General features: G+C 39.7%; 1 protein-coding gene across 3 annotated transcripts in view; it reads right to left on the bottom strand.

Annotated features, from left to right (window-relative positions):
- The window catches only part of PCDH11X (protocadherin 11 X-linked), a 461507-nt gene extending 454906 nt beyond the window's left edge, over window positions 1–6601 (bottom strand). For 2 of the 3 annotated variants that reach the window (XM_032701980.1, XM_032701982.1), the window contains exon 1: window positions 6144–6601. The gene's annotated coding sequence lies outside the window, so the exon portion shown is untranslated. The remainder of the gene's footprint in view (window positions 1–6143) is intronic. The other variant, XM_032701983.1, reaches the window with a different exon arrangement.
- Between the last annotated feature and the right edge of the window lie 19639 nt (window positions 6602–26240).

The following is a 26240-nucleotide window of genomic DNA, read 5'->3' as shown; positions in this document are numbered from 1 at the left end:
AGTCATCATTATTCCAGACTGATTATATGCAATTAAAATACACTTATTTCCTGGTATCTAAGGACTCTTCTGTAACTTCCATTGCTCAAATTTCACTGATGCCATAAACAACTACACGTTTGTAAGCGTGAGATTTTTTTTCCTGAAGTTTCTGGTGGAATAATAGAGGATAAAGAAGTAATAACTTACTTCAACTGCTATTTTGTCAGAAGATCAGGCCATTCTGAATTATCTTAGAAAACTATAACAAACAAACTGGGACAACAAAACCCTTGATTTACCTTTTATACAATTTTCTTTAATAAGTCATAAAATTACAGATCTCCTGAACATGAATTTTAAACAGAGTTCTCTGATAATGAGACATGAATGCACACGTGTCTGACAAGCACTTCACTGATCTCTTGTAGCAGAGTCTCAGTTACAGGAAATTATTACAAAACCCTTCACTGGAATCCATTCATTCTGGCAGAGTCTCGCATGAAGACAAGGCAGGGAGATGAACAGAAAATGAATGTTATGCATTTCTTTCCAAATCTTGCATCCCCAAAATTATTACTGTGTTGCCTTGCACTCTAGATTTTTATTTACAATTCTGCCATGTACATTTTCTAAAAGTCAATTAAATGACTGACAAAGTAAAGCCGTTACTCCATAGCTTCAGTTTCATCCTTATATGTGCACATATTTATAAAGTACTGACAGCAACTATAATCTGAACAAACTACTACAGTGAGGCTTCAAATTATTTGAGTTCAGAGTTATATATGTACATTACAGTTCCTGTTAAGTCATCATTTAATGAGGTTTCCAAAGACTAGAGTTCCTCCACACTTTTCTTTAGGGAATGCTATGGCAGGCTCTTTGGCTATTTAATGTTGACAAGTGAAGTCTAGGCTTTTCATCATAAGCATCCTACAAGTCCTAGGAAAATCCCTTTCCAGTTTGTGAATCCAAGCTAAACCTTACCATAATGCCTCCTATTGAAGCTGTTCTCCATTTCAGGAAGAAAACTACCATCACGCCTAAGGAAAACTAACAACCCGAGTAACCATGTGCATGTCAGGACACACAGCTTCATAGTTGCCAGAAGAGGAGAGATACATACTTTACTAACTGCAAAAGCAATCACAGAACCCGCAGAAGTTACTAAACATGAGTTTTACTTCCATTAACAGAGATAAAATTCAGTTTCTACCTAAAGTCATGGAACTTCCTTTCTTAGGACAATTATAAAAAAAAAGTGACCTAATGACATCTGAATTACAGGCTAAGGGCAGGCAGTTGGCTTCTTTATAACTGCTTCCTATGCTCCATTTTATGGAACCTGCAGTTCTGTCATCTTTTCTTTGGGTGGACCTGTATGTTCCTTGTGCCAGGGACTACAGCTGGAAACAAGAGTGTGTGTGGTTATAGTGTGCCCACGTATGTGAACACAGATCCAGCAGATCATAGATTTCCATACATATACATTTATTTATTTAACAAGATAGCACAGTTGGTTAAATGAAACATGCTGTGCCTAAAGCATTCCAAACTTTTGCTTGATTTTCTTCCCTTTAGCATGTATTTCCTCCTACTTCAGTAGACAGTATCAAGCGTATATAATTACTAATTAAATTCTTACAACAATAATAAAACTATGTCCTTAAGGATGCAACAGATAAACACTGATATGCAAACAGACTACATCACCAGTGACATCTTATTTCTAGACCAGCTTGGAGGAAGAAAATCTTCCCCAGAACAACCATATCACATCAAAGCAGTACACAACTCAAGATGTTCCCCTGGCAGGAAAATGAAGCAGGCAAAGTTTCTGAGCACGAGGAGCTGTCATGTTAAACCCCTGAGCAATGGGTTTTAAAGACAGTGGGCACCTCTGGTTGTAATTTCACTATTGAATTTGAAAGTCTCCAATGATTTCAGCATTCATCTGCCTCTCTAACAACACATTAAGTTCTCTGATGATCTGGCTATGTAAGTTCCCTTGAAATTATATAGTCATTGCAGAGTCTATCGCAATTTAAATGAAGGAAAACAACAGCCATTTAAAAAGAACCTCTTTGAAAAGTTAATAAAGCATTTGCTGTTAAAGAGGCTGAGTTCTACCACTCCTGCAAGCTAAACCCCTTCACACCTATGCCTTCTATACCACATGAACATGTAGAACTCCTAGAGGAGTGGCAGAAGTTCAAGTATATGCATTACGTAATGCAAGAAGCACTTATGGAAGGCCCTGTTCCAACAGGAATTTTTTTCACATGCTGCAGGAAGATTTCACTCTGGTCATGTTTGATCAAGGCTAAATCTTGCATAATCTATGAGAAAACATACATTTTCGAAGAATATCAGAACTAATTTTCAACAGGATTTTCTTAAAGGCAATAACAATAGACTTCAAAGGAAAAGAATGCTTAATTATGACACAGTTACAGAAAACGCTTCACAGTTTCCTACTTACTGTCAAAACTACCATGATTTGATTGTATCCACATAATAAATCCCACAGTCTTTTTTCATCTGTATTCTAATTTTCCTGGCTTCACATTACTTGCCTGTGTATCTGCAAGAAGCATGACTTTTGAGAACATCCAAGAAAGATACGGTCACTGCTACTTCACTGCACTGGTGAGAGACAACTGTTACAAACTCCTCAGTGATCTCATTAGAGAAAGAGGTAATTGGGACAGAAGAATATAAATCTCCCTTATGAATTTTTATGTAAATGGCAACACTTTCATTCAAACAATACTCATTTATTTCATCCAGCCCAAAACACTTGGAATATAGGAAACTGTGTCTAGAACTTGCTACTTGAACATTGCTATTACCTAGCATGTGCAACTGTATCCTTGAACCCAGGTGCATTTCTAATTCCAGTCTTTTCACTTCTAACCTGAAATATGCCAGAAGTCATCATACTTTGCACAGATGAAGCGACTGCTTCTGAGACAGGTGATTGGAAAAGACTCTACCGTGCTTTAGAAGAAAGAGCTCTGTTTAAGTGTAAATAGACCGTTGTCGCGCTCGGCTGGCCCCTGATGGGAAGCAGAATTACCGGGATGGTTGCTCCCCGGTGGACTACCTGGCAAGTGTACTTTAGCAGCACATCCCCCAAAATGCTTTCAACACCTGCGTCAGACAATAAACACCATTCAAAAGTGAATGGTTCTCTTTGGCTCATTGAATGGAAAACTTCACCGGTTACAATGCAAGGTTTGGGGTTTGTTGTTCTTGTAACTTAAGCCTCTAAAAAACTATCACCAGAACATTAGTTATGATGCAATTAAATTGAGATCTGACTAATTCCTGCTTTGAGCCAGTGCTGTTCTCCTTTAAGAAAAGTCCCACTGCCCGCTTAACCATCAGAGGCTGTTTTAAAATCCAGGTAGAAAAACTCACCTGGATCCACAAGGTGCTTTCCAAATTTGAAAGATTTGTGGTTGAGTTTTTTTTCTCTTTTAATCTCTACGTTTTTCAGACAGGTGTTGTTTTCTACTAAGCTTTCTATAAATTCAACTTAACAGTGCCAAATGTTATTACACTTCATTGTTTAGGATATATTTATTTTTTTACTATATGAATGTGTCCAACTTAAAGCTTGGAGCCTGTCCTAAACTAGCTGTTAAATTCCTAAGCAAATGATGTTTTAATGGAAAGGCTGACATACTCTTAACTGTGGGAGCGTGAATGGCTCCAGTATGAGATTACTCAAGTCCATGTAGTATAGAAATGCAATACAGGACCACAGGTTCAGATCTTTGATCTCCTTTTTTACAGAGGCTGTGATGTATAAAGCCAATTCCACTGTGCAGACAGTACTACACTGAATATAAATTATCCTTTAACTATAGCAAAGCTCACATTTAAAGAAATACTGCAAGGATGAACAATGCAGCCATGAAGCAGAGTTCTTCTGTAGCAAAAATACAGACCAAGATCTGCATGGATAACCATGGTTTCAAAAGATGAGATTTTTCCACAGCTGTTATTTGATAAAAAATAGAGTAAAATCTGGAGTATTGGATATACAGAAATACAGTTAAAGCACACTGCTTGCTCTTTCTATTGAAAAAGTGAGCTAGGAATACTTGCTTTATTGCCCAGATTAACCATCATTCCCCTAAGAGGCATAAAAAAATTATTTTAAAATGTGGAAACCAACAGTCTCAGCTGAATATGGCTTGAAATTTAAACACATCTTTTCCAGATATCTCTTAAGAGGAAGAACCTTCTGCCTACTGAGCTAACACTAAGCTCCCTGGAGTTTAGCCATGAATATTCTAAATCCATCTCTTACAATTCACGAAAAGTTATCTTTTGCCAAAATAAAATGCTTAACAGGAATTCAGTGTGCTTACACTGCTTTTCGTCACTTTATTTTAAATCAGTGTTTCTGTCTCAACTTTATGTCAAATATAAAGGAAGAGGGAGATTGAGTTGTGGAAATATTACCTCAGATTTTATACACAAATGGGAAAACAAGTTACTTCTGAGAACATCAGATATTTGGCTTTGGTTTATTCTATATAATTTTGAATTTAACCAGCTCTTTTGCAGTTACACATAGGTACTGTTGAAGATTCTTACAGGAATTTCTCTAGTGTTTACATCAGTTGTAACTTAGGTGCTTCTCAGACATGGTGCTTCCCCACTCCGTGATGTTTCTTTGTATGCCAACTTTGTGCGTGTGGGAATGTTAGTAAATAAATAAATAAATAAGTAACTTTGTTTCTTATCTTACCTCTTATGACCTGTGTTGCCTGGTAGACCAATGCTACTTCCACTGCAGACAAGCAAAAAGTTAAAATTTATCTTTCACTTAATCTTTTTGTTCTCTTTAGGCTTCCTTTCAATAAGGCTTGAAGAAGGTGCTCTTTGTGGCTCAGTTCTCTATGCCAGAATGCAACTGAGCACAAAACGAATGCAAGGATGAGCTGATAGTATCTACTGTCCTCAGCTCTGCTTCGGTTCAATAAACTTGAACATCTTCTCCTCTCCTTTGCCAATTGAGATAAGCAGCAACAATTACTCAACATGTATTATCAGCTCAAGCTCAAAAAGGCAGGATCAGCTGAGCCGACTCCATCTCTCCCAGTCTCACAGTTTCCTTCAGTGTCCGAGAGGGGCAAATGGGTCCCTGTTTGCCCCTTGACATGCACCTCACAGCTACATCTTACAGGCAACTACACCCAGGTTGCAAAAGGAAAGTGAGATAAATCCTCTGCTTTCCACATCGCCTGTAAGGTTTCTGCTTATAGCCAGCAGGCTGTAAGCTCTGTGCCATGATGGCAAAAGTCACATCCTTCTCTTCCCCAAACGATCATATTCTCTCCTTGTCTGTCTGGGTTCTCCTCTCCCCTTGCCTTTCTGTGGTCTCCATAGCTGAAACCAAGAATTCACTGGGCATCACTGCAATGCCTCTACCCAATTCTAACTGTATCCAGAGCTTGAGTCAATTAAAATACATTTCAGCTTGATCTGGATTTTATCCCATTCCAGTACTCCACATACACAGCAACTTTAAGCTTACATCCCTTCATGGTTCAAGAAAATCCTTCAATCAAAGAACTTCATTTACAATCCAGCACAGTTTTTGCTTTCTCGGCTCTCCACAGCAGCCTGGCATTTTGATGCAATCCTCATTTAATGCAATCTCCATTACAGGATTATGATCACATCAATAAAATGTTCCATATGTTTTTTTTCCCATCCCTCTCCCTCTCTCATTAATAGTAGGCACTATATCTGCAAAAAACAACAAATCACACAGGCTGATGGGATGCTCTAGGGAGGTAGCGGGGGTACACATTCAACAAAATGCAGCAGCCAATGCAAACTGCCCATCAGAGACTGAGACCGTGGATCTCCTCATTCCTGAGCTAAGCGAGTTGCTCAGTGTCCGCGCCGCGAGCACAGATCCTCGCCGTGCTGTGTTATCAGACTAAAAATAAATACAGCTTTTGCAATCACTTGTGAGCTCCGTGTACTTTGCACAGGAGCAGACTTTCATCGGTTCCAGCCTATCCATACTGTTCTGGATGAACTGCTGATGCTCTGCTTCAAAGGGGGATGCTGGACAAAAGATATCATATAAAAGGCTGCAAAAGATCCCTCGTTTCCCCAAGACCCCTTCTTACCTTCAGCGCCTTCTCTGCACAAGATGTGAATCTACATGGGCTCCTCAGCACAGCATCAAGGCGTTTATAGTAGTGAAGGCTGCCCCACTGCATGGAAGTTAGACCGCTTTGCAACAGCAAATCCTCGATCCAAAGCACAAGCCGCTTCTTCCCATGCAGTGTGCCGAGCACGAATCACACACGACTTCCACATAGGGAATAAAATCGTAAAAGAAAGGGAGGGGGGAGAAATAAAGAAAAAAAAAAAGGTATCCTAACTTTTAGGCAACCTGAGTTTGTTTTATTTCTGTTGGGTTTAGTCAATTATCTCGCAGCAGCTGCGATAAGATGGAAAGGCAGAGGATGGAAACCCCGCAGAGGTCCGGCCGCGTAACCCAAGTTGCGCGGAGAGACCCCGAACTCGGAGCGGCTCCGCGGCGCAGCCCGGCAGCGCTTCCCGTCCCTTCCCTTCCCCGGCCGGGCGGCTGTGGGCGGCGGAGCGCCGGGTCCCCCCGCGGGGCAGCCGCCGGCGCTGGGCGCTCGCCCGGCCCCCGGTGGGGCTGGCCCGGTGCTGGCGCGGCGGCCCTGGGCGCCCCTGGGGGCTCGGGCTGCGCTGCCGGCGGCGCCCGGAGCCCGCGCTGTCCCGGCGGCGGCGGCTCCGGCTCGGCTCTGCCGCGGCCGCCCGCGCCCCGCTCTGGCGCTGCCAGCCGGCCCTCCCCGCGGCTGACATCAGCGCCGGGAGGAGGAGCGACGCCGGGGACGCGAATAGCCGGGCCGAGGGGGGTTCCCCCTCCCGGAGCCGCCCTGCCCGCGCTCCTCTCGGAGAATCCCCCGAAAGCGGCGCCGTGCCCGCTCCGCCGCCTCGCCCGGGGGGCGGCCCCGGTCCCCGCCCGGCGCCCCCCGCCCCGCGGTGCTGCCCGGCGGGCGGGTCCCCTGCCCGGGGCCGGGGAGCGCCGGCACTCGGAGCGGGGCGGGAGCGAGGAGGCAGCGCTCGCAGCCCGGGGCTCCGGGCAGCCCAGCGCCGGCGGCGCGCCCCTGCCTCCCCCGGCCCGAACTCCCCGCCTGCACCAGCGCCGTGGCGGCGGAGGAAGGGGCTGAAATGAGGGAGCCCCTCCGGTTCTCGAACTGGCCCCGGCTGGGAGAGCGGCCACCGCCCCCGGCCCCGCCACCCACCCGTTCCCAGCTCGGCAGCGCCGCGGGCGCTCCCTCCGAGCCGCCCCGGCGGAGCCCGGGCTGGGAGCGGAGGAGCCGCCGGCGGAGCGGCCGCCGCGCTCAGGATCCGCGGGGCCGGGCGGGGGAGCTGCACAGGGACGAGGGATGGGGATCGGGGCTCGGGGCCGGCGGCCGAGCGACGCCTTCCCCGCGGCGGGTGTTGGTGCCCGGGGCGGGAGGGGCAGCGCGGGGCAGACGTTCCGGAGGGTTCTGTTTGGGGTCGGGGCTCGGCAGTGCGGGAGACACGGGCGGGGGGGTCGTGCCGCAACCGCGGGTGGGGACCCGCTGCCGAGGGAGCAGCGCCGGCTTTGGGTCGCCCCCGGGCGGCCTCCGGTCCTCGTCGGTCCGGGGTGTCCCGCAGCCGGACCCCGCTCACCCAGAGGGGCCGCGGGTCGGTGGGTCCACCCGGGGGGCGCTGCTCAGGGCGCTGTATCTGGGGGGGAACCGGGTGGTCCGTGTCAGGGGAGCGAGAGCCCAGCCTTTGGCACGTCAGTTCATTCTGTGTGCAGGGATCAGTGGTGGCAGAGTGAGGTGGTCGTGATGGTGAGTTCAGCTTGCGTGAAAATACAGTGTAATTAATAGTTAATTTGTGGTGTTGATTTTAATAATTTGAGTATCTTGAATTATTTGCAGTATTCTGCCAGATGCCTGCAGTAGGCACTTCTCAGTGAACACAACAATTATTAGTAAATAATTGAGTATTTTTTCTGTACTTGGGTGATGAGACAGTTTTAAACTCTTCTGATGCAGAAAAGACATTGCACTTACCCTAACAGCACACATTTTTCATGTGTCCTTATTTAAAAATAGTATGAAAGTGTCCATCTTTAAAAATAGTATGAAAATGTCTGAAAACCTTGTTTTACCTTCTTCACTCTGTAGCAAGATGTAGGTGATGCCTCACTTTTATCACTATATATAAATGCCAGAATTTCACTAAAATAAATGTATATAAGTGAGAGGATGAGCGAGTTTTAAAATCAGCTCCTAAAAATCCCCAGTCATTCAGTGAATTCATCTTACCTGTTAACTCATATATTCAATGAGATTCTTTGAATATGGACTCAGATTGAACAATTGCATGGCCATTAACCATGCTGAAATACTCCAGAACAGATGTAATGCCTTTTCTTCTAGGTCATATTTCCATATCGTATTTCAGTCTCCTGACTCTACCCATTGTATTTTACTATACTGGGTGCTAAATTCTATGAATTTAGTGAAGTTGTGACTTCATTATTTTTGTCTCACATACATACGGATGGCAGAGGTGCCTTGTGATGTACAAAGAGAACATTACCCACAAATTAGAGTTCATGTCCTGGCTGCAGTGCAACACACTGCTGAGAGTAACACCTACCGCTCAGGGAGACTTTTTATCAACATTTCTGAACATTTTGTAACAAAATGGGATACATATAAATGACAAAAGAATAAAAAATAAAAGCAGTATGCAGCTATGTATGTTTGGTTTACACCACAATGGTGGCTTGCAGATGAGGACTGGCTGTCAATCCTGTTAATACCTATTTCATTGAGCTGTCAAGGTGGTTTTCTGAAATTCTGAAAATCAGGTCCGTTACAGACAACTAGATTTTACACCTAAGAAGAGGCAATTGGTGAAGGAATTACTGTGTATCACTTGGACACTGTCATATTCTTGTCCTCCTTGCTTCAGAGTAAATTAAGATTATTACTTCACAAAGAAATAAATGACCTACAGGATGGTTTGTCCTGTGCCAGAGCGATCAACTGCAGTAGCATCAGCCATTCTGGAAAGGCAAGCAAACAGCATGTCTGGGGGGGATGACCCCGTCCTGCTTTTCAAAGTGGTGTCTAAGGATAAGCTACAGTGGACCCAGCAGTTCAGCCTCAACTGTGTTTGAAATACACAGCCAGAAGTCAAATTTGGTGAAAATTGTTATTTAATTTAAAAAAAAACAACAACAAACGAACCAAAAAGGGTTAGGAGTAGATGGCTTATTTAACCAATATTGAAGGGTAACCCTGGAAATGGGCAAGAACCCTTTACAAACCAGAACAACTACATCATGAAAATGAAGAATCAGAGTCAGATTAACTCTGTCCATGCAGAAAATGCATCACTTTGCTATGAACAAAAAATGTTTCTTTCTATCAGAAGGTATTGCTGCTACCCTTGATTCAGATCAAGGTCTAAATCCTGAAATTGTTTGTTACTCTGAGCACATGAAGAGGCCCCACAGGAACTATTCACATGTGAAAAGAGCTAGGACCAGAGCCAAAGTTTTGCACACTGTGAAGGTCAAGCTTGCTTCCTTTCTAAAACTTGCACTTAAAAGACAAACTCTCAGAAAGATGGTTTCCACAGAGCACCTTCAGCTTGTTCCTCAGGATGCTGTAAAAGCACCGTGGCTGTTTTAGGGTGACCTGTGTCCAGGACGTCCCTGTGACTTTGGGGCTGGGTGTCTTACAGGCAGCTGCTGCCTTGCAGAACAGGGTCTGTCCCTGCCTTCCCCTGATTGCAATTATTGTGGTTCTTCTTCCCATAGATGCCAGCTTGTTTCTAAACTTCTCAAAATGTAAGGAGAAAAGTCTCATACAATTTTTGGCACTACAGTCATGGAAAAACCTGATAATAAAAATGCACTGCTTGTAGGACGAATTCACAGCATTTTTGCAAAGGTCACGTAAAATATATTGCTTGAGTAGCCTTACTTTGGTCACCAGATAAGTCATTGAGAGGCCACTGTAGATGACAGCCACAAAGAAAGATTGTAATTCACTTTTATGTCTCTGTGCAAGAAAATACAAGACACAAGCCTTCCTTTTTGGTACTGGGAATGGGGGGGGTGTGGAGGCTGGTGCAAGGAACAAAAAGGAACTACTTTCCCCAGCCTGACAGATAAGGTTGGAGGTCTTTCTCTGCTGAAGGTCTGACATAGTTCTGCTTTGTTTCTTTTTTCTTATAAGAACAACAGAAAAACTCAGAAAACAGATTGCAACCACACCGTACCACATCTTTTGCTAGGGTTTTGCCTGGATCCTATATATTTTCTCCATATATTTATGTGAACAACAGTCTCTTTCTCTTACTTTTTCCTCATCGCCATTTAGTGGAAATGTAAAATAAATCCCACTTAGGTATTTTGAGCACTGTTTTTCTGCCTTGCAATAATGGAAATTCCCAAGTTTTACCTTTTCTGTAAGCAAGGTTTATCTCCATTGCACGGTGTTCCATAGGTGCCAGATCCTGTTTCTGGCTTTGCTAATGAACACAAACAGTGGGTGTCTCAGAGTCCCACCCTTTCCATTGCTCTAGGATTACAGCGGCTGATATTTTTTTATTATTATTATTATTATTTGTAGAAATATTATTTTTTGGCCAAGAAACTTGCATAACTCCAGGTCAAATCACTACGTCAAGTAAAATATTAACTAGAAATGACAGATGTATTAAAAAAACAACCCTACAGCCACAAATTGAGATGAATTGTCACATGTCTATATGGAACCTACCCCTTTAATTCCAAGATTGGTGACATTGTACACCTATTGCTAATATGCAAGAAGTTTAGATTGCATTATTTTCGGAAGGTCTCAATTTCTAAACACTTTTTGAGGGAGAGCCAGGCACCAGTGGTGGTTATCATCTCACAGGGCTGCTGCTGAAACCATTAAAACGTGGAGCTTTGGAAGTCCGGTACCTGCCAGCGGGAGGTAGAACAAACTAATTTCATTATCAACTCAGCTGTCAAGTGACAATGTTTTCTAAATGCCAATGAATTATGTATAAAATACATTAATTTTTAGAGTGCACATCGGGAGTTCAGGCACGCACACCCAAAGGGCACAGCTTTGGCAGGGGCTGTGCAAGACAAGACATCAGGTGGAGTTACTGCACAGGCAGGAGCTGGTGGAGCCAGTTCCCTGCTCGAGTCAGGAGCAATGATATCCATGACAATACAGGTGAGAGCTTAAAGTGACTTAAATGAGATAAAAATCACACGGAGTCTTTAAGCTGGGAATTAATGAAATACCTGTCCTGATAACAGGAACTTGAGTAATAAAAATCTGCAGGAACTGTTCATTTTAATACATTTTGTAAACGTAACAAGTTACACTGTGATGTTCTCTGCATCCTTAAGAGTGTCTGGGGATTTATGTCTTGCAAAATAGAAACAAACTAAGAAAGCTGAAATATATTGTGTCTTTTGCTGTACTTTACAGCACAGCTTGTGTTTAAAAAGCAGTCTAGACATGCAAAAATGCTAGAATAAACAATATTTTTTTCATTATTTTAAATTAGCGTGTAGTGGAAAGCTATAAATTTTAAAATGATGAACACTAACAGGGTTGCATATCTATTCAAATATTCAAAACAAAAGATACTAAAAGGCTATTCTGTTACCTGATGTTATAAAAATAAATTTCCTTCCAAGTTAATGCAATTACTAGCGATTTCCTATAAAAGAAAAAATAAACCTTCAGGATATTTTACAAGGTACTTTACTTAGTAGTATGAAAAGTCACATCCTTTTTTTTTCTCTCCTTATTTTAGTGGCTTGTTTAACCCATTTTAACATATAAATATTATTAAATACCGTTTAATATTCATTATAGGCCTTCAAGTATTGGTTGGTCTTGAATAAATATGTTTTTCTTTATTCTCCTTTCAGCTGAATTGTGTGTGCAATTAAAGAATAATCAGCTAGAGTCATGATTGAGATTTTGAATTTCTGACCACCAGTATAGAAAAAAGCTGTTTATTCTGGAGAACAATGACAGAAGTGATCATGCCAAGGTAGATTTTTCTCCTTGTGGCTGTGTAGGGCAATAACAAAGCAGGTGATGCCTCCCCTGACAACACCTGTAGATGGAGAACAACAGGGGTGCAGCAAGACAGGTACAAGTCTGGGTCTTGGAAGACCCATCTTTCTTTCCCACCAGAGTTCTCCCTCCAATCTGGCTTTTGGCAAGTCACTTAATTCCTGTACCTTTCAGATCCTTATTTAAGATGAAAATTAATGCTTCAGTAACAGAAATATGGATCAGATTATGTTTTAATAAAATGCAGTTATTGTTTTATATATTGTTTGATATACCTCAAATTTTTCCCATTCAAAAATGTAATTGTCTTCATGAGTGTGTTGCATGCCTAGATATAATTGTATTGTCTTGCTGAGAGAGCAAAGACCTGTTAAAATAAAGTGCTTTTAAGTCATCATCAGATGTAGATTTCTTAAGCTTTTGAGTATATTGTATTTTGCAAAAGGGAAAAACATTGCTCTTTAGTAGCAGGATATTTTTTAGGCATCTTTTTTTGACATCACCTTAATACTAATGGTATTGGTGACCATATAATACCAAAGACAGTTCAGTCTGATGTGTGATTTGCAGAAAATTATGTTCCCTGTCTTTTCATGCTTCATAATCTCAGTATCAAACCTGCTTATCAAAGAAACAGAGGCTCTTGTGTCCATAGTCTCAAAATCCTTTGACCCTAACTTTGAAGCGTTTACTCTCATACAGAGAATGGAGGAATTGCTTTGTAAAACAGAGTTCCCAAGACAGAACACTAACCTGGACCCAGTCAAGAACTTTGTTCATGCAATGTAAGTAAGTCCAAGATAGTACTGATAGCTGAACAAACATCTGCTGCAGGGGCACAATAATAGTGGAGAACGGGCATGAATGCTTCCAGCTGCATAATGCTGCCAAGGGCTTAGTAATTCCCATTCCAGGGATTTCTGTATTTCAGTGGTGAGTGAAGTTGTTCATTTAAAAATGCCTGGGATTTTTTTGGAAGAAGGAGTTATGCAGAAATGCATACCATGGGATATGGATTCCTTTCCTTCATTTTAGATAATAAAATATTTAGTATTAATTTTTTCACAGGATTACATAACGTCCCAGACTTTCCTTCCACGACAGGGTCATGAAATAGTTTGTTGACAAGAACACTAAGGAATCAATACAGACTTACCTGGGGTTTGGGCTAAGATCATAGGGCATCATGTTCACTCAGTTCAATTCTCACCATTAGCTGTGGACTTTAGGTCTACTTCCTGAATTTTTTTTGCCAATCAAAATCTGGAACTGCATGTGGGTGTTTTTTTCATCAAAACTACACCTGTTAGGTGTAGTTGTTAATGCTTCACTGAACTACCCAGGAACATTAAACCATGAGATATCTGCATGAAGAGAATAACAATTCAGCCCCCAAATCCTGATTGAATTGTAACAAATCATTTCTCAATAGGAAATTTAGCTATTTTGTAGGACATTTCTATGATTAATGAACTAATGAATTATTTCTTTTTGGGTTTTTTGTTTTTTTTTTTTTAATACAGAAAAAAACAGGATATCATTTTCTATGGATAGATGTTCTGGGCTTTCTTTAGGAGTTCATGGCAAACTGGATGTTGGCCCTTGTTTGTAAAGAATCCTTTCCCAGCCTGGCCACTGACATGATATACAATCGTGGCACAGCATTTCTTTGTGGCAAAGGTTATCTCTATGTGGAACAAATAAAATATTTACCATTAGTTAAACTCATACTTTTAAAATGCTTTTGAAAATTGAACACATGCTTGTAAAATTTCTTCACATAGTGTGAAGATATCAGTGACTGATTGTAGGGTTAGAGGGTATTTGAACTGGAGAGAAGACTCTAAAATGTCAGTGAGAATGTAAATTACAGTTACACACCATGAAGTGGTTCTGTGTCGATCATCTTGTGGCATTCTGCATCACAAACTGATGCAGGCAGTGATATACAAAGTGATGCAGTGAGGCACTTTTGTGTTGGGGTTTCCCAACTATCCCAAGAGTGCTCAGCATTTTTTGAAAATTAACACTGGTAGTGTTAAGTTTTACCGAATTAGCTTTTAATTCTAATGGCTTATCACAGCTCTCCATTAAACAGAATAAAGGCTTCTTATATCTTATTTGCTGCAGAACATCAATTTCCCAAACCAGTGTATGTTCTACAATACCTTACCCCACTGCTTATAAAACCTGCTTAATTTTTCGAGAATTCGATTTCCATTATAAAAAAAAAAATAAACTTTAGACGTGAAGGATTTGTCCTGTGAGGAATTCGGGATGATTCCGTAGGGATGGCGCCTGGAGCTGGCTGCGTTTCCCATAGCGGTGCCGCTAGAGGGAGCCCCAGGCAATGGTTCTCCCTCACGATCTCCAACAGCTTCGCAAAAAAAAAAAAAAAAAAATTCTAAAAAGGTTTTTTTATAACGTTTAAAAGGAAAAAAAATACGCGATATTTTCCATCATTATAATTTAGTTTCACTACCGAGATACTGGTTGTCTGTGGAACTGCTTTAAACCTCACAAGTCGCCTATCACTGATCGTGATCTCGCTTAACAATCACAACAAACCAGGGACACATCCCACAGAAGGCTTCAAATTAAAATAGTTCTCAATTAGTATTAAAAACAACAAACTCAGTGCTGATTATGTACTGAAAAGAGCTTTACAGCAACCAAGCAATAGAAAAATAAAAGTTAAAAACATTTTAAAGTATGTTGATCAATCAGTTTTGATAAGCCTTTGTCTAGTTCAGCATAGCCTGGGCCTCCTTTGCTTTTGGGTTGAAAATGTAGATTTCAGTGCAGTAGAAGAAAATTAGTTTTATTCAAGTTTTATATAGCATTCTTGTTGCTGACAAAGGAAGAACATGCTTCTTGGAGAAAAAAAAATAAAGTATTTGCTGTCCTAGACCATTTGCATGTTGAAACCAAGTTCTTAGCTCACATAATTTCTCAAAACTGAAGAATTTGAGAGGAAATCCAAAACAGATTAAACATTGTTCTTATCCTTACTCCTAGTAATATTGAAATATACTGAAACACACAGAACAAGTGTAACAGTTTACAAATAATGTATTTGATTTATAGTAAGACAATTGAGAACAAAATATTGTTTGCTTTTCTTAACACATGGTTATTCTTTTTCATAACTAGTAGCTACCAATAGAGCCTAAAGGTCTCAAATTTCCATTTATCCAGTGAAATTAGTGTGTACTCTGCTCCAGACTGTCATAATAGCTATAATTTAAAGAAACAAACAACTTTGTACTTATGGTACTTAATGGTGAGGTAGAGCTCGCTTCAAAATATGGCTCCTTGTGTCTGTTATTTGAAAAGAACATGAGACAAAAAATATACAGGTGACATTTTCTTGAGTGGCTTAGATATACAGTTTAAAAATAGGTGCAATTACTTGCATTACTATGGCAGTTATGGCTGTGATCATGGTAATAAAAGCTGTAGTTGATCTGGTGCAGAGAATTTATGTAAGATTTCACCCTTCTGAACGGCTAGAACTGGTTTTAAACTGATATTAATCAATGAATATTAGGTTTTGTCACTTTAACTATATCAGTATAAATTGCAAAACTTGGGCACAGAAGCATCCTAAATTTCGTGAACTTCCTCTGAAAATGAGCTAAAAAATGAAAGCAGGACTACAGAGGGCCAGGATAAATCATCAGTGTTGTTCTAAATTCTTTGGCAAAGAAATTAGAAATCAAGGGATGGGCTAAAAAGTATTAATCCCAAACATCAACCAAGTCCAATAAATCTTTATATACTTAAAGTATACATTTCTAAAGAACATAGTTCTCTGAACATTTTGCGTTGCATGCTGCTGTTTTTTGCTAGTACTCTTAGTTGTGTTCTTTGGAAACATTTTAAAGGCATTTAGGAACAAATAAGTTTTCAAGACCACAACTTTCAGGGTATTATCCCAAATTAGGTCATTAACATTTTTGAAGATATTTTGATTTTTCTGTACAACACAAACTCAAGAAACAAAATACTCTTAGTGTTACACTGTGAAGATTGGTTAATCTAAGTACCCCAGATATTTATAATTTTATTTATGTTTATGTATTATGTTGGCTATATATTAATGAAGAAACATCATTTGATCCAATAATATCTAATAATATATATATCCAGTTATATATATACACTATAATAGGTCATAATTCAAGAGGAAGAATAATTCATTTGGCTGAAAAGGCATAAACGGGGCCCTGTTTTCAGCCCAACAATGGATCTCAGGCACAACCCTGAAAAATTTCCTCTGCTTCAATTCCAAAGTTTATCTGTATGAAAGAAATTTTAAAATAATCCATAGATATTTATCATCATCTTCATTGCTGTTGTCATCACCATTATCCTCAACCTCAAATAAATAACTCAGGGTAAGGGTTAGGGGTTATAGGGTTAGGGGTTATAGGGTTAGAATTTAGGTGTTTATGGGGTTAGGGGTCATTGGGTTACTGATTAGGGCACCTATCTCCTCCAGGTAGCTGAAATCTGTATCACTGTATTTATTCAGAGTACCCATATTTAAGTTACTTAACTTGTGCTGTCTTGAACATATATTTTGGATTTTTTCACAGGAATAAATTTTTATATTTGTATTCTTCACATTAACTTGTAGAGAAGAGAGATACTGAACAAAAGTCACTGTCATGATTTTGATAGTTTTGTTTGTGTGCCTTGAATAAGTGAAAAGACAGGGTAAGGTGAACTAGGAAAGAGCTGCTCTTTCTTCACAGCATCACCACAGGGTGACCAGAATTGCTGGAACTACATAAAGAGGGGACTCAGACTTGCTCAAAAGTTATTGAAGCTTAACAAGTTAATCCATCATCTGACCTAAGCAGGTGATCGAGTCAGTGCCCTCTGCAAGGGCCTGGAAAAGTGCAGCAGCTTTGACTTGTTAACACACTCCCATCCTGGATTTAGGATGGTCAGACCACACAGGCAGCAGTGGCCATGGATAAGCTGATATTGTGCCTTAATACATTACTTTTTTAGTCACTTGTGTGCCTGAACCCCTGCTTATAGCCATACATTTCTGCTCATAAAATTCCCTGCGCACGCAAGACCAGCTTTTGCTTTTATCATTATTTCAATCGCTTTAGTGTAGATCCAATTACACAGGTATAAAATGTTTCTACTGGCATAGCCTGGCATCAGTACAACAGCAGTTAAAGAGATAACTCTAGGATTGGGATAGATGTGTGAATAACAACAGCTGATCAACAGGGACGCTGATAAAATTTAAATGAGATCAAGCCTAAATCTTATCCCACACTGATAATAGGAATGTCTGTTATGTGTCAGACTTACTGGACGTGAGAGCACAGCAAGACCAGAAGCTGATCTCGGTAAAACCTCCCTCAAGTTCTTGGGAGTTATCCTTTAATACAAGTAAAAGCTATCCAGGTTTCCAGCTCCAGTGTGGGCAGTTGTGTCCTAATGAAAACCCACACAGGCATGGCAGCAGTAAACACTAGATTGATGATTACCACTTGAGCATACACATTATGGCATTGTCTAACTTTATTTTAACTACACATCACCTTGTTTTACAATTCCCATAGTGTTCTGCAGTGTTTCAGCATGTAAAACAGAGAAATAGGCTGTAGATCTCTTTAGAGAATATTGTTTTCTTCTGACCACAGCCATGGGTCAGTATATAAAAAGGCAAAAGCAATTTATTGTGGTCTTTCTCCACTTCTGCTTCCATTTATTTGCTTGCAATATGTTGTAAATGAAAAGCAGAGGCTGTGATCTATGTTAGACCCGAACTGAAAATGTCTCACATTGCTCTATGAAGGCAAAAAGCTCAACCTCTAATCTGTACTGCCATACAATTCAGGGCATATTCTAGCCATAGTTAAACAAAATGGTTTATCTGAGCTGAAAATAAAGTATCCGTTGCTGTTGATACGTCTGCCAAATTTAAAACATGATATAAACTAAACGCGACAGCATAAGCCACTCAAACAAGGCCTCAGGGATTCCAAAATGTGCCTTAATATTTATTTTTCATACTTGATTGCAGGTTATGCACAGGTAAGTGTAGTGCTACCCTGAGGGTTTTAAGTGTAACGTAGTCAACCATGATAATACCTTCAGTATCTCGGAAGACAGTTCTCACAATGACTAATATGAAATGAAAGCAAAGCTGAGTGCTTTTCAGACCACTGCTAGGTTTCCTCTAGAGTTATTTGACATATTTCTGGATTTTTTTCAGTGTTTGCCTACTAATAAGGCAAAAACAAGTGTCACCCCATTTGTGACACTCTGTTCCAGCGCTCAAAACCCCTCTAACATTAATTTGCTTTTATAACCCTGTAATACATGAGAGATTGCTGTTCTCCTCTCTATCCACTGCTTCCCACAGAAGTTTGGACTGGTATTTACCAGTCATTTCCTCAAAAATGAATCACTAGCCACTGACACATGCATGTAGTAGTGACAAAAACAAATTAGCCTGAATTAGTCTTCTTCAGACACTCACATCCATTTTAACATATCTCTTGGTGGTGAAACAGGTAAGAACTAGCCATGCACATACTGTGTTCTCACAGTCATTTCTCTTAGCCTTAATAATTTTAAAATAAAAATGCAATCTTGTACTAGATTTGAAGTTGTCTGTACATATTACTCAAACACATGCAAAACCAGAGCTGTGCCTCAGAAGAAAACTTCAGATCAGACTCACCAGCTGTGGTTGCTTTATGTTGTTCAACTGATACAAACAGATCTACATCTGGCTTAACAGGGAGCAAATTTCAAGCAGCTTAATGTTGTTAGAACAGCACAGGACACAAAAAAACTACTACTGAACTGAATTTTATCTCTGATAAAAGGTAAAGGGTAAAGTTAAGCTTAGGTTTGTTCCACAGCCTGTTGCTGGAAGTTACAGTTGCAGAATGGGATCAACAGAAACAACCATGTTAAGTGAAGAAACACAGAACATAATGCTGTATCTTGAATTTCTGCCCCTTTTTGAGGCTTATTGTCACCATGAGTTTTTCCCTTGCTTTGGCATTTATAGCACAGAAATCTCTCTGGAAATACACAGTTTGTGGAGCGAGAAGACTTACACAAGAAAGGAGCAGGGATGTCCTCTTGCCCTTTTGCTGTAAGCAGCTCTGTTGTCACAGTGTATTCACAGGAGACCAGGTCTCTTTTTTTCCTGCTTGCTACTGGGTAGACTGGTCCCTTTTTTCTTCAGTCTTCTTCCACTGTCACTTCAACTTAAAATCTGGCTGCTACCAAACCAATTCCTACTGTCTCATTTGTTTTAACACCCATGTTTGTAGGGGAAGCCAAGTTCTACCTGAAAATATGGGATAATAATTCTAATTATACTTTATCACAATTCAGTGTTAATTTTGGAGTTACTGTCTTGTGACAATGGGGAGCAGTTTCCCCTTATTCTTGTCACAGCCATGTCCGTGGATTAATTATTAAAGTATAAAAAATATAGATCTTAATCCATTGTAGTGTTTCAAGACTACTGTTGGATTCATTAGTGATGAAAAATCCAAAATTTTACTCTTGGTTTGCTTGCTTTTTAAATGCAGAATGCATGCATGTGTAAAGCAAGAATTATTGTTGGAGGTTTCTGTGTATTATGAAGTTATTCACCTCAAGGGACTTTGGTGACATTGTACTAAACTGAAAAACAGAGCTAAAGTGGTTTGTTCTGTCACCAGGGCCCCTGAAATGTACTTAGAACCTTTCTCGTAGTGTAGTGCTCACATTTTTAATTTATGTTGCACATGAAGAATGTTAAAAATCTTACTTCCCTCATCTTTTCCTCCACCTCTTGTTTCTTTGTCATCTTGGAGACCAACTACCCTACTTTCTATTTTCTCAAAAGTATGTGAAACAAGATTTTTATATGCTGTAGCTACATTTTGAGTTTATGTTGTTTTGTAAACCAGTAGTGGTTTTCAACTGCACCTCTCTATAAATGAAGTTTATGATGTAGTTATTCAGAGTTTACAATTTCATTCTTCTCTTTCATTATTGTTAATGAGAACTTTGGTTCTCGCTCTTCCTTTGTCCATTAGCTTCAAGAACCATACAGTATTGGGCTCTTACAGAAGAGAAATGAGCTTCTTGTATTTCTTATTTTACCATTTTTTCAAACCTCAAATTGTTCTGGCTTATCTTTTTAATAATCTCCAACTTTAAAAATGCTTTTTTTTCTCAGCCTGTAATTTTGTTCTTGGTGAGGAAGATGCCATTACCTTAACGCAACTTACCTTCATCTTGCAGATCACAGACTTCTCTCCATGCAGAGATCCCTGAAGCAGTGTGGCTTCATCACAACAATTTGCAGATTAGCTCTGCCTTTCAAACTGAGCTAATACGATTATATTCAGCCACACTAACTTGATTATATTGCTTTTAGGCTTTATTCCTGTGCTTCTGCAAACTGCTGCCATTCTGGTGCACAGGCCTGCCTACCTGGTGACCACTGCATTTCTTAGGCTGTGAGAACTCCTTCACAACATTCCAGTGTAAAATTTATAGTGTTTTTTGACAGTGAGAATGCTCTGTTCCAGTACAAATCCTTTCCAGTTCTGTCCTCCCTGCCATCATGGCTCAATCCAGCCTTGCACTATTTCCACTTTATGTTTTATTAAAGTTATTAAAGATGTTCTTTTGGCCCTACGAGAGTGTCAATAAAATCCAGTCTGCCTCAGAGTGATGCCTCCAAGTGTTTCTCAGAATAAAGAGGGTGATTGCTAGTGAGTAGCAAACCTCAATTTAGAGTAAGGAATAGTGTTTCTTATTTCCTGTCCTAAGCAGCCAGTCCCTTACATATGCTGGCTGCGTGCACCAGTGACAAATTCCCGCAAATAAATCTCATCATCAGGCACCCTTCTACTTTGTACCAACCCCGAAATGCATTACTGCCCTGGCTATTTAAACATGGGAAAGTAAAAAGCATTTCAGAGAATTAATTTCCTCTCTTTCATGAGAGGGATATAATGCATTAACTGATTTGAAAACAGAGTGAGCTTCTTTTATAACATGGTCACTCGCTAGGCAGGCTTTCCACAGGGCACAGGAGCTGAAGTAAACAATCACTTACACAGAAGGAAGCTCTCTGGTGCCCTGCCAAGCTGATGTTTCCAGAGAAAGAAAAAAAAAAATAAATAAACCAAACCAACATTTCATTGCATGTTGAAAAGAAAGTGTAAACACTCTGTTTAGAAAGCTTTAAAGCATAATTGAAATTCAACATGCAGATTTCTGTGTTATTACAATGCTCTATGCACCAGCTCATTTGCTGAGCAGCCAGCATTTTAAACCACACACTGCAAGAACTTTGTGCTGGTACAATAACGATGTAGAAAAATTAGGATGACAGCATAAGTATGCTCAGCCCCATAAACATTCTTCAACTGAAACAGGAACTACAGTGCAGAGCTAGCCTATGTATTATGAGACTGGAATATTTCTGCTTCCATGTATAGATGGAGCACAGATCACTAGTATGCTGACAAGCTGAACTCAAAACAAAGAGATAAGCTACATATGTACTGGCAGGTAAGCTCACTGATCTTTTTAACCCGGTGAACATCTGATGTGATGTGAGATTCACTAAATTGTAGATTGCAAATCAAGGTCAGATTGAAGGGTGACTTAGTATTTTGTTACATTCTCCCTGTTTCACTGACTGAAAGCAGTTGTGAATTCCAGAGTACTTTTTGCTATTTTAATCTGATAGTAATTTCAAAATGTATTTCACTGAAGAATTAAGTGTATCTAAACTCAAACTGGCAAGAAGTGCCAGTTTGAAAAAAAAACAATTTTGAGCTTATATGCTTATTCCTGTACTACCACACTGCTGATGCTGCTGTGCATGAAGGACAGTGTCTCTCCATGGACTTAGGGTACCACGTCCACTGCTAAGAGTGCCAGCAGACTGAGCTGGCACGATAATATTCCAGTCTAACCCTTCGTTTTGCTGACTACAGGCACAGCAAAGGGTTGCATTGGTATGAGAATGTGTGTGACTGGAGCCTCCTCTTTGCTTTGGGAGATGGATGACGCTGGCAGAGCACTCCAAAGCCACAGTGCACAGCGGAATCTGGGTCATTGTGCAATGTGTTCGCTGTGCCAAATCATAACATTAGTGAAACCATCAGACCACTAACCTAAAAATGAGCTCCTGGTTGTTAAATGTGGATCTTAAATATACCACGGAGAACAACTTTTACTGACATTGTAAGGTAGCTTTAGTTTTGTTCTCAGAATGAGTCATATTAAATAAAAGCGTGTACAGTGGAACAGTGTGTGAAAAAGAGTATTTGCACACACGGATGTGTATTTACACTCATTGAGGTTTTTACCATTCATGGCATACTGCAGGATTCACTGGCACTAGTAGCACTCAATGAAATGCCTGTTCTCTGAATCAGTCTCCCATTTATCTACAAAACCTTCCTATTTTATCCAGTCTAAAGAACTACTTTTAAGTAGAAAATATAATCTATACAGTGAGAACAGGAATACATTAACTCTCTAATAAGGACGTGAAAGAAAACGTGGTGTTGGACTATAACTATATTTGCCTATAACTGTAGATCCTTAGCAAGCCAGGCTGAGTGAAAATAAAAGATTCCCTGGCAACCCTCCCCCTCTCCAAAGCCTGCTCAAGCATTAAAAAACAACGGCCCTGCATACATATTCCAATGAACCACTGTGGGGCAGTAACAACAAAAACATTCCTCAGCAAAACGAGGGGCTTTGAACAGCCACTTTGCCTTTTCTGAGCAAGGGATACAAATAAACAGTTCTTCGAAGAAAATCTGAACATTAAGATTTCCATTCTTATGTTATAAAATGTTATTAGGCTTTTTGGGAAACATTTTTGAGCTGTGCTTAGCCTCAACTCCTCCCACAGAGATCTGGCATCCAGCTATTTTGAAGCTGTTACTCAATCTTAGAGCAATGAATGGAGGTAGTGTGTGAGATATCCAAGACTCTGTTTAAGACACTATCTGGATTTTCTGTGTGTGCATAAACTCTTTTCTACCTGAGGGCTAAGTAAATAAGTTCTTTTCAAGTGATTATTCTTTGTGCAGGAATTTTTCCTAGTAAAGTAGAGAAACCCCTGAAGATTAGGTATTTTCGTGCTGTCTTTCCTCCTCTCAGGGTAAAATCTTCAGTGAACAGAAGTTATTACAAAAACATTATCTTATGTCTTAAGGGTAAAAGAATATATTTTGTTCAGTTTCAGGTGTAGCTGGGAACCAAAATTACTGAGCTGCTTTGTATCCAACAATTCACATCTAGAGGTTCAAAATTAGATCAATAATTTTGTCTTCCTTTCTTCTGTCTCAGCCATTCTGTAGTTTTAATAATGCCAATGGAATATGAAGAAATTAACTGTTCTTTCTTTTTACATAGTACCAAAAGGGGACAAAACGGGCTGTTTAAAGATCTCTAATTGCAATCTGAATTTTCTACAGATACAAAACTTCCTGTAACATCCGTTCCAAATAGATATTGCCCTTTAGTGCTGCAGAAATTTGTACCAGATGAGTAATGTGTGCTGCAATATAGAATCTGTAAGAAGTCAAAGTATCATACTTCAATTGAAGTGTTAGAAAAAGAGGATCAAGACATACAGAGAGCTGAATTACAGCCATGGCTCTTCAGTTACACTTTGAAGATCATTTTCATTTCCATTTTGATCTTGAATCTTACTCATAAGTAATTAACATTTGGGGATGCATGACAGATGGTATGTACCACCTTGTCTTTTTGGGCAGTCTTTTCTTGTCTTGGCTTTTCAAGACATATTCCAGACCTAAAATAATTTTTTTGGGGGGAAAAAATTAAAAAGAAAGGAAAAAGAAAGAGGTAAATGAACTTACTTTGGCTTGCAGATAGCAATGTGAAAAAGTTGAAAGTTTCTTCTACTATTTAAACCTACTTCCAATTTTACTTTTATTTATATTTTATAATTAAATATATTTAAAATATTTAAAATATCTGTAGGTTTTCAAATTTAGAATACCTCTCCATTTTTAAAAACAATAAGGCTATAAATATAATGTAAGTAACACCAGGAGCATTATTCAATGTAATTCTCTTCATATATCCCAGCTAATGAATCCTACAGCTGATCCTACTGATATTCCAGGATATGGAAGACGATGTTGTCATTTCATCTGCAAACTGGAGATCCCTTACTGATGTTCCTTGGCCTTACAGCATTCAGAATTCTTATGTTTACCTTTACCTTCAGAGTTTGCTTTGCTTTGCTTTACTTTTTAATCAAATAGAAACATCATGAAAAATTAAGAAGGAAAAAGTATTTGGAAGGACTAGGCAGCCAGTTGAATTTTCAATCAAAAGACCTGTAAGTGCTCATTACTAAGCCTACAAGGTGATATTATCTTCAAATTTAAGAATTTGCCATCAGTTCTTTAAGAGAATTGCGGTGAGATTTCTGTGTTTATTCTTAAAATGGAAAATGTACTTATGAAGATTTGATCCAGAAATTTTGCCTCACAGAAAAAGGCAAAAAAAAAAAAAAAAAAAAAAAGGTTACTGTCTTAGATCTTACCAGGATTCTGCTGTGGTTCTTTACTGCATTGAGATATCTTAGACTCTTGAAGTACATATTCTCCTATCATTTTTGGGGAGGTTTTTTGTGATCCTATTTGGATCAAACTTTAGATGTAAACCAGCTGGCTGGGGATAGTGCAAGTGCTTAGAGTGTGGATTCCATGTTTTCGTGTTTGCAGTGAGGACTCTGGGTAAATCACCTCAGCAATGATATTTTTTCAATGTCTTTTACATTTGTAATGCAATTGGTGCTCCTATCTAATTATATTGGTGCTGGTTTTTGGTTTTAGAGGGAATTAATTAGTTAACCAGAACTAGCTAGGAACATGATTTTAAACAAGAGCAGAGGGACTTTTAAAATAATCCATCAGTTTCTTATATCAGTTCAGTGTTTGTGCACAAGTCCTGTATTTTTGACACCAAACCCACAGGATTGGCTATAGATTGTGATTGGTGGAGGTGAGGAGGAGGAGGGAGCAGAGGTTAGACTTGTCCTGGAACTGTCATAAGCCTCTATTTTAATCCTCCTGATTATCTTCCACTGACCAGCTTGTGGGAGAAAATACTGGAATCAAATGAAAATGGTAAAAGATCATCAAACTTCAGAATCTTGCTTGCTAGTTACTGGTTTTGCTTCACACATTCTGGAAACAAATCTGTGCTGCCAACACTGATTAAACTTACCAGGTATAAAGTGTAACTGGCAGTTAAAACCTTGTTGAACAATGCAATGATACTGCATTTCTTAACTTGGAAGGTTGTTCATCCAGCCTGCTCAGCCAGGATGTTCATCCAGCCCGTTTACCATTTATGAGACATTGTGTTAGCATTGAATTAGCTTATAGATTGTTTTAATATGACATGAAGCAGTAGGGTGTATAATTGTTTGAATGTTTCTTTCCACTGACTGCACAGCATTACTTCTTTCTGCACCTGAGAAGGCTTTTTCCTGCACCTGAACACTTACCAAGCAAATTTCCAGATATTCAGGAGCAAATGTAAACAATTTAAAGCAAATCTTGTTCCTGTCATTAGAGCCTAAAATGCAACTCTACCAAACAGAGCCAGTACAGCTGAGTTTTGGAACTTTTTCTCTTCTTTTCAGTGGTTCCTCTTATTATTTGCTTCAGGAAGGCATCACAGCATGACACCCTTCCTTATCTTAATTCCTGTTTTTTGGAGAGAAAAGTAGCTTTAAACCCTCTTTACTTTGACAGTAAAATCTGTGCATACAAAGGGAATAAAGATTCAATTGCATGAGTAGCTTTTGATACCATTTAACATTTGTCAGACTGCCTCTTATTTTCTGCCACAACTTTCTGGGTACTGTGTCATATTGTTGATGTTATGAGTTAAATTTCCCACTAATTCCTAAGTGGCCTTTACCAATGAAACCCAGGCTTGGGAATCCCTACAAAATTGCACTTTGAATTGCCTGCACATATACAGTCTACAAAGTAGTCACATCAATCATAGTAGTGTCTGTTAAATACCATT

Source organism: Chiroxiphia lanceolata, chromosome 14 (genome assembly GCF_009829145.1).
Source record: "Chiroxiphia lanceolata isolate bChiLan1 chromosome 14, bChiLan1.pri, whole genome shotgun sequence".
NCBI classification, from domain to species: domain Eukaryota; kingdom Metazoa; phylum Chordata; class Aves; order Passeriformes; family Pipridae; genus Chiroxiphia; species Chiroxiphia lanceolata.
Note: the sequence above shows the minus strand (reverse complement) of the source record. Positions and strands in the feature narration are given on the sequence as shown.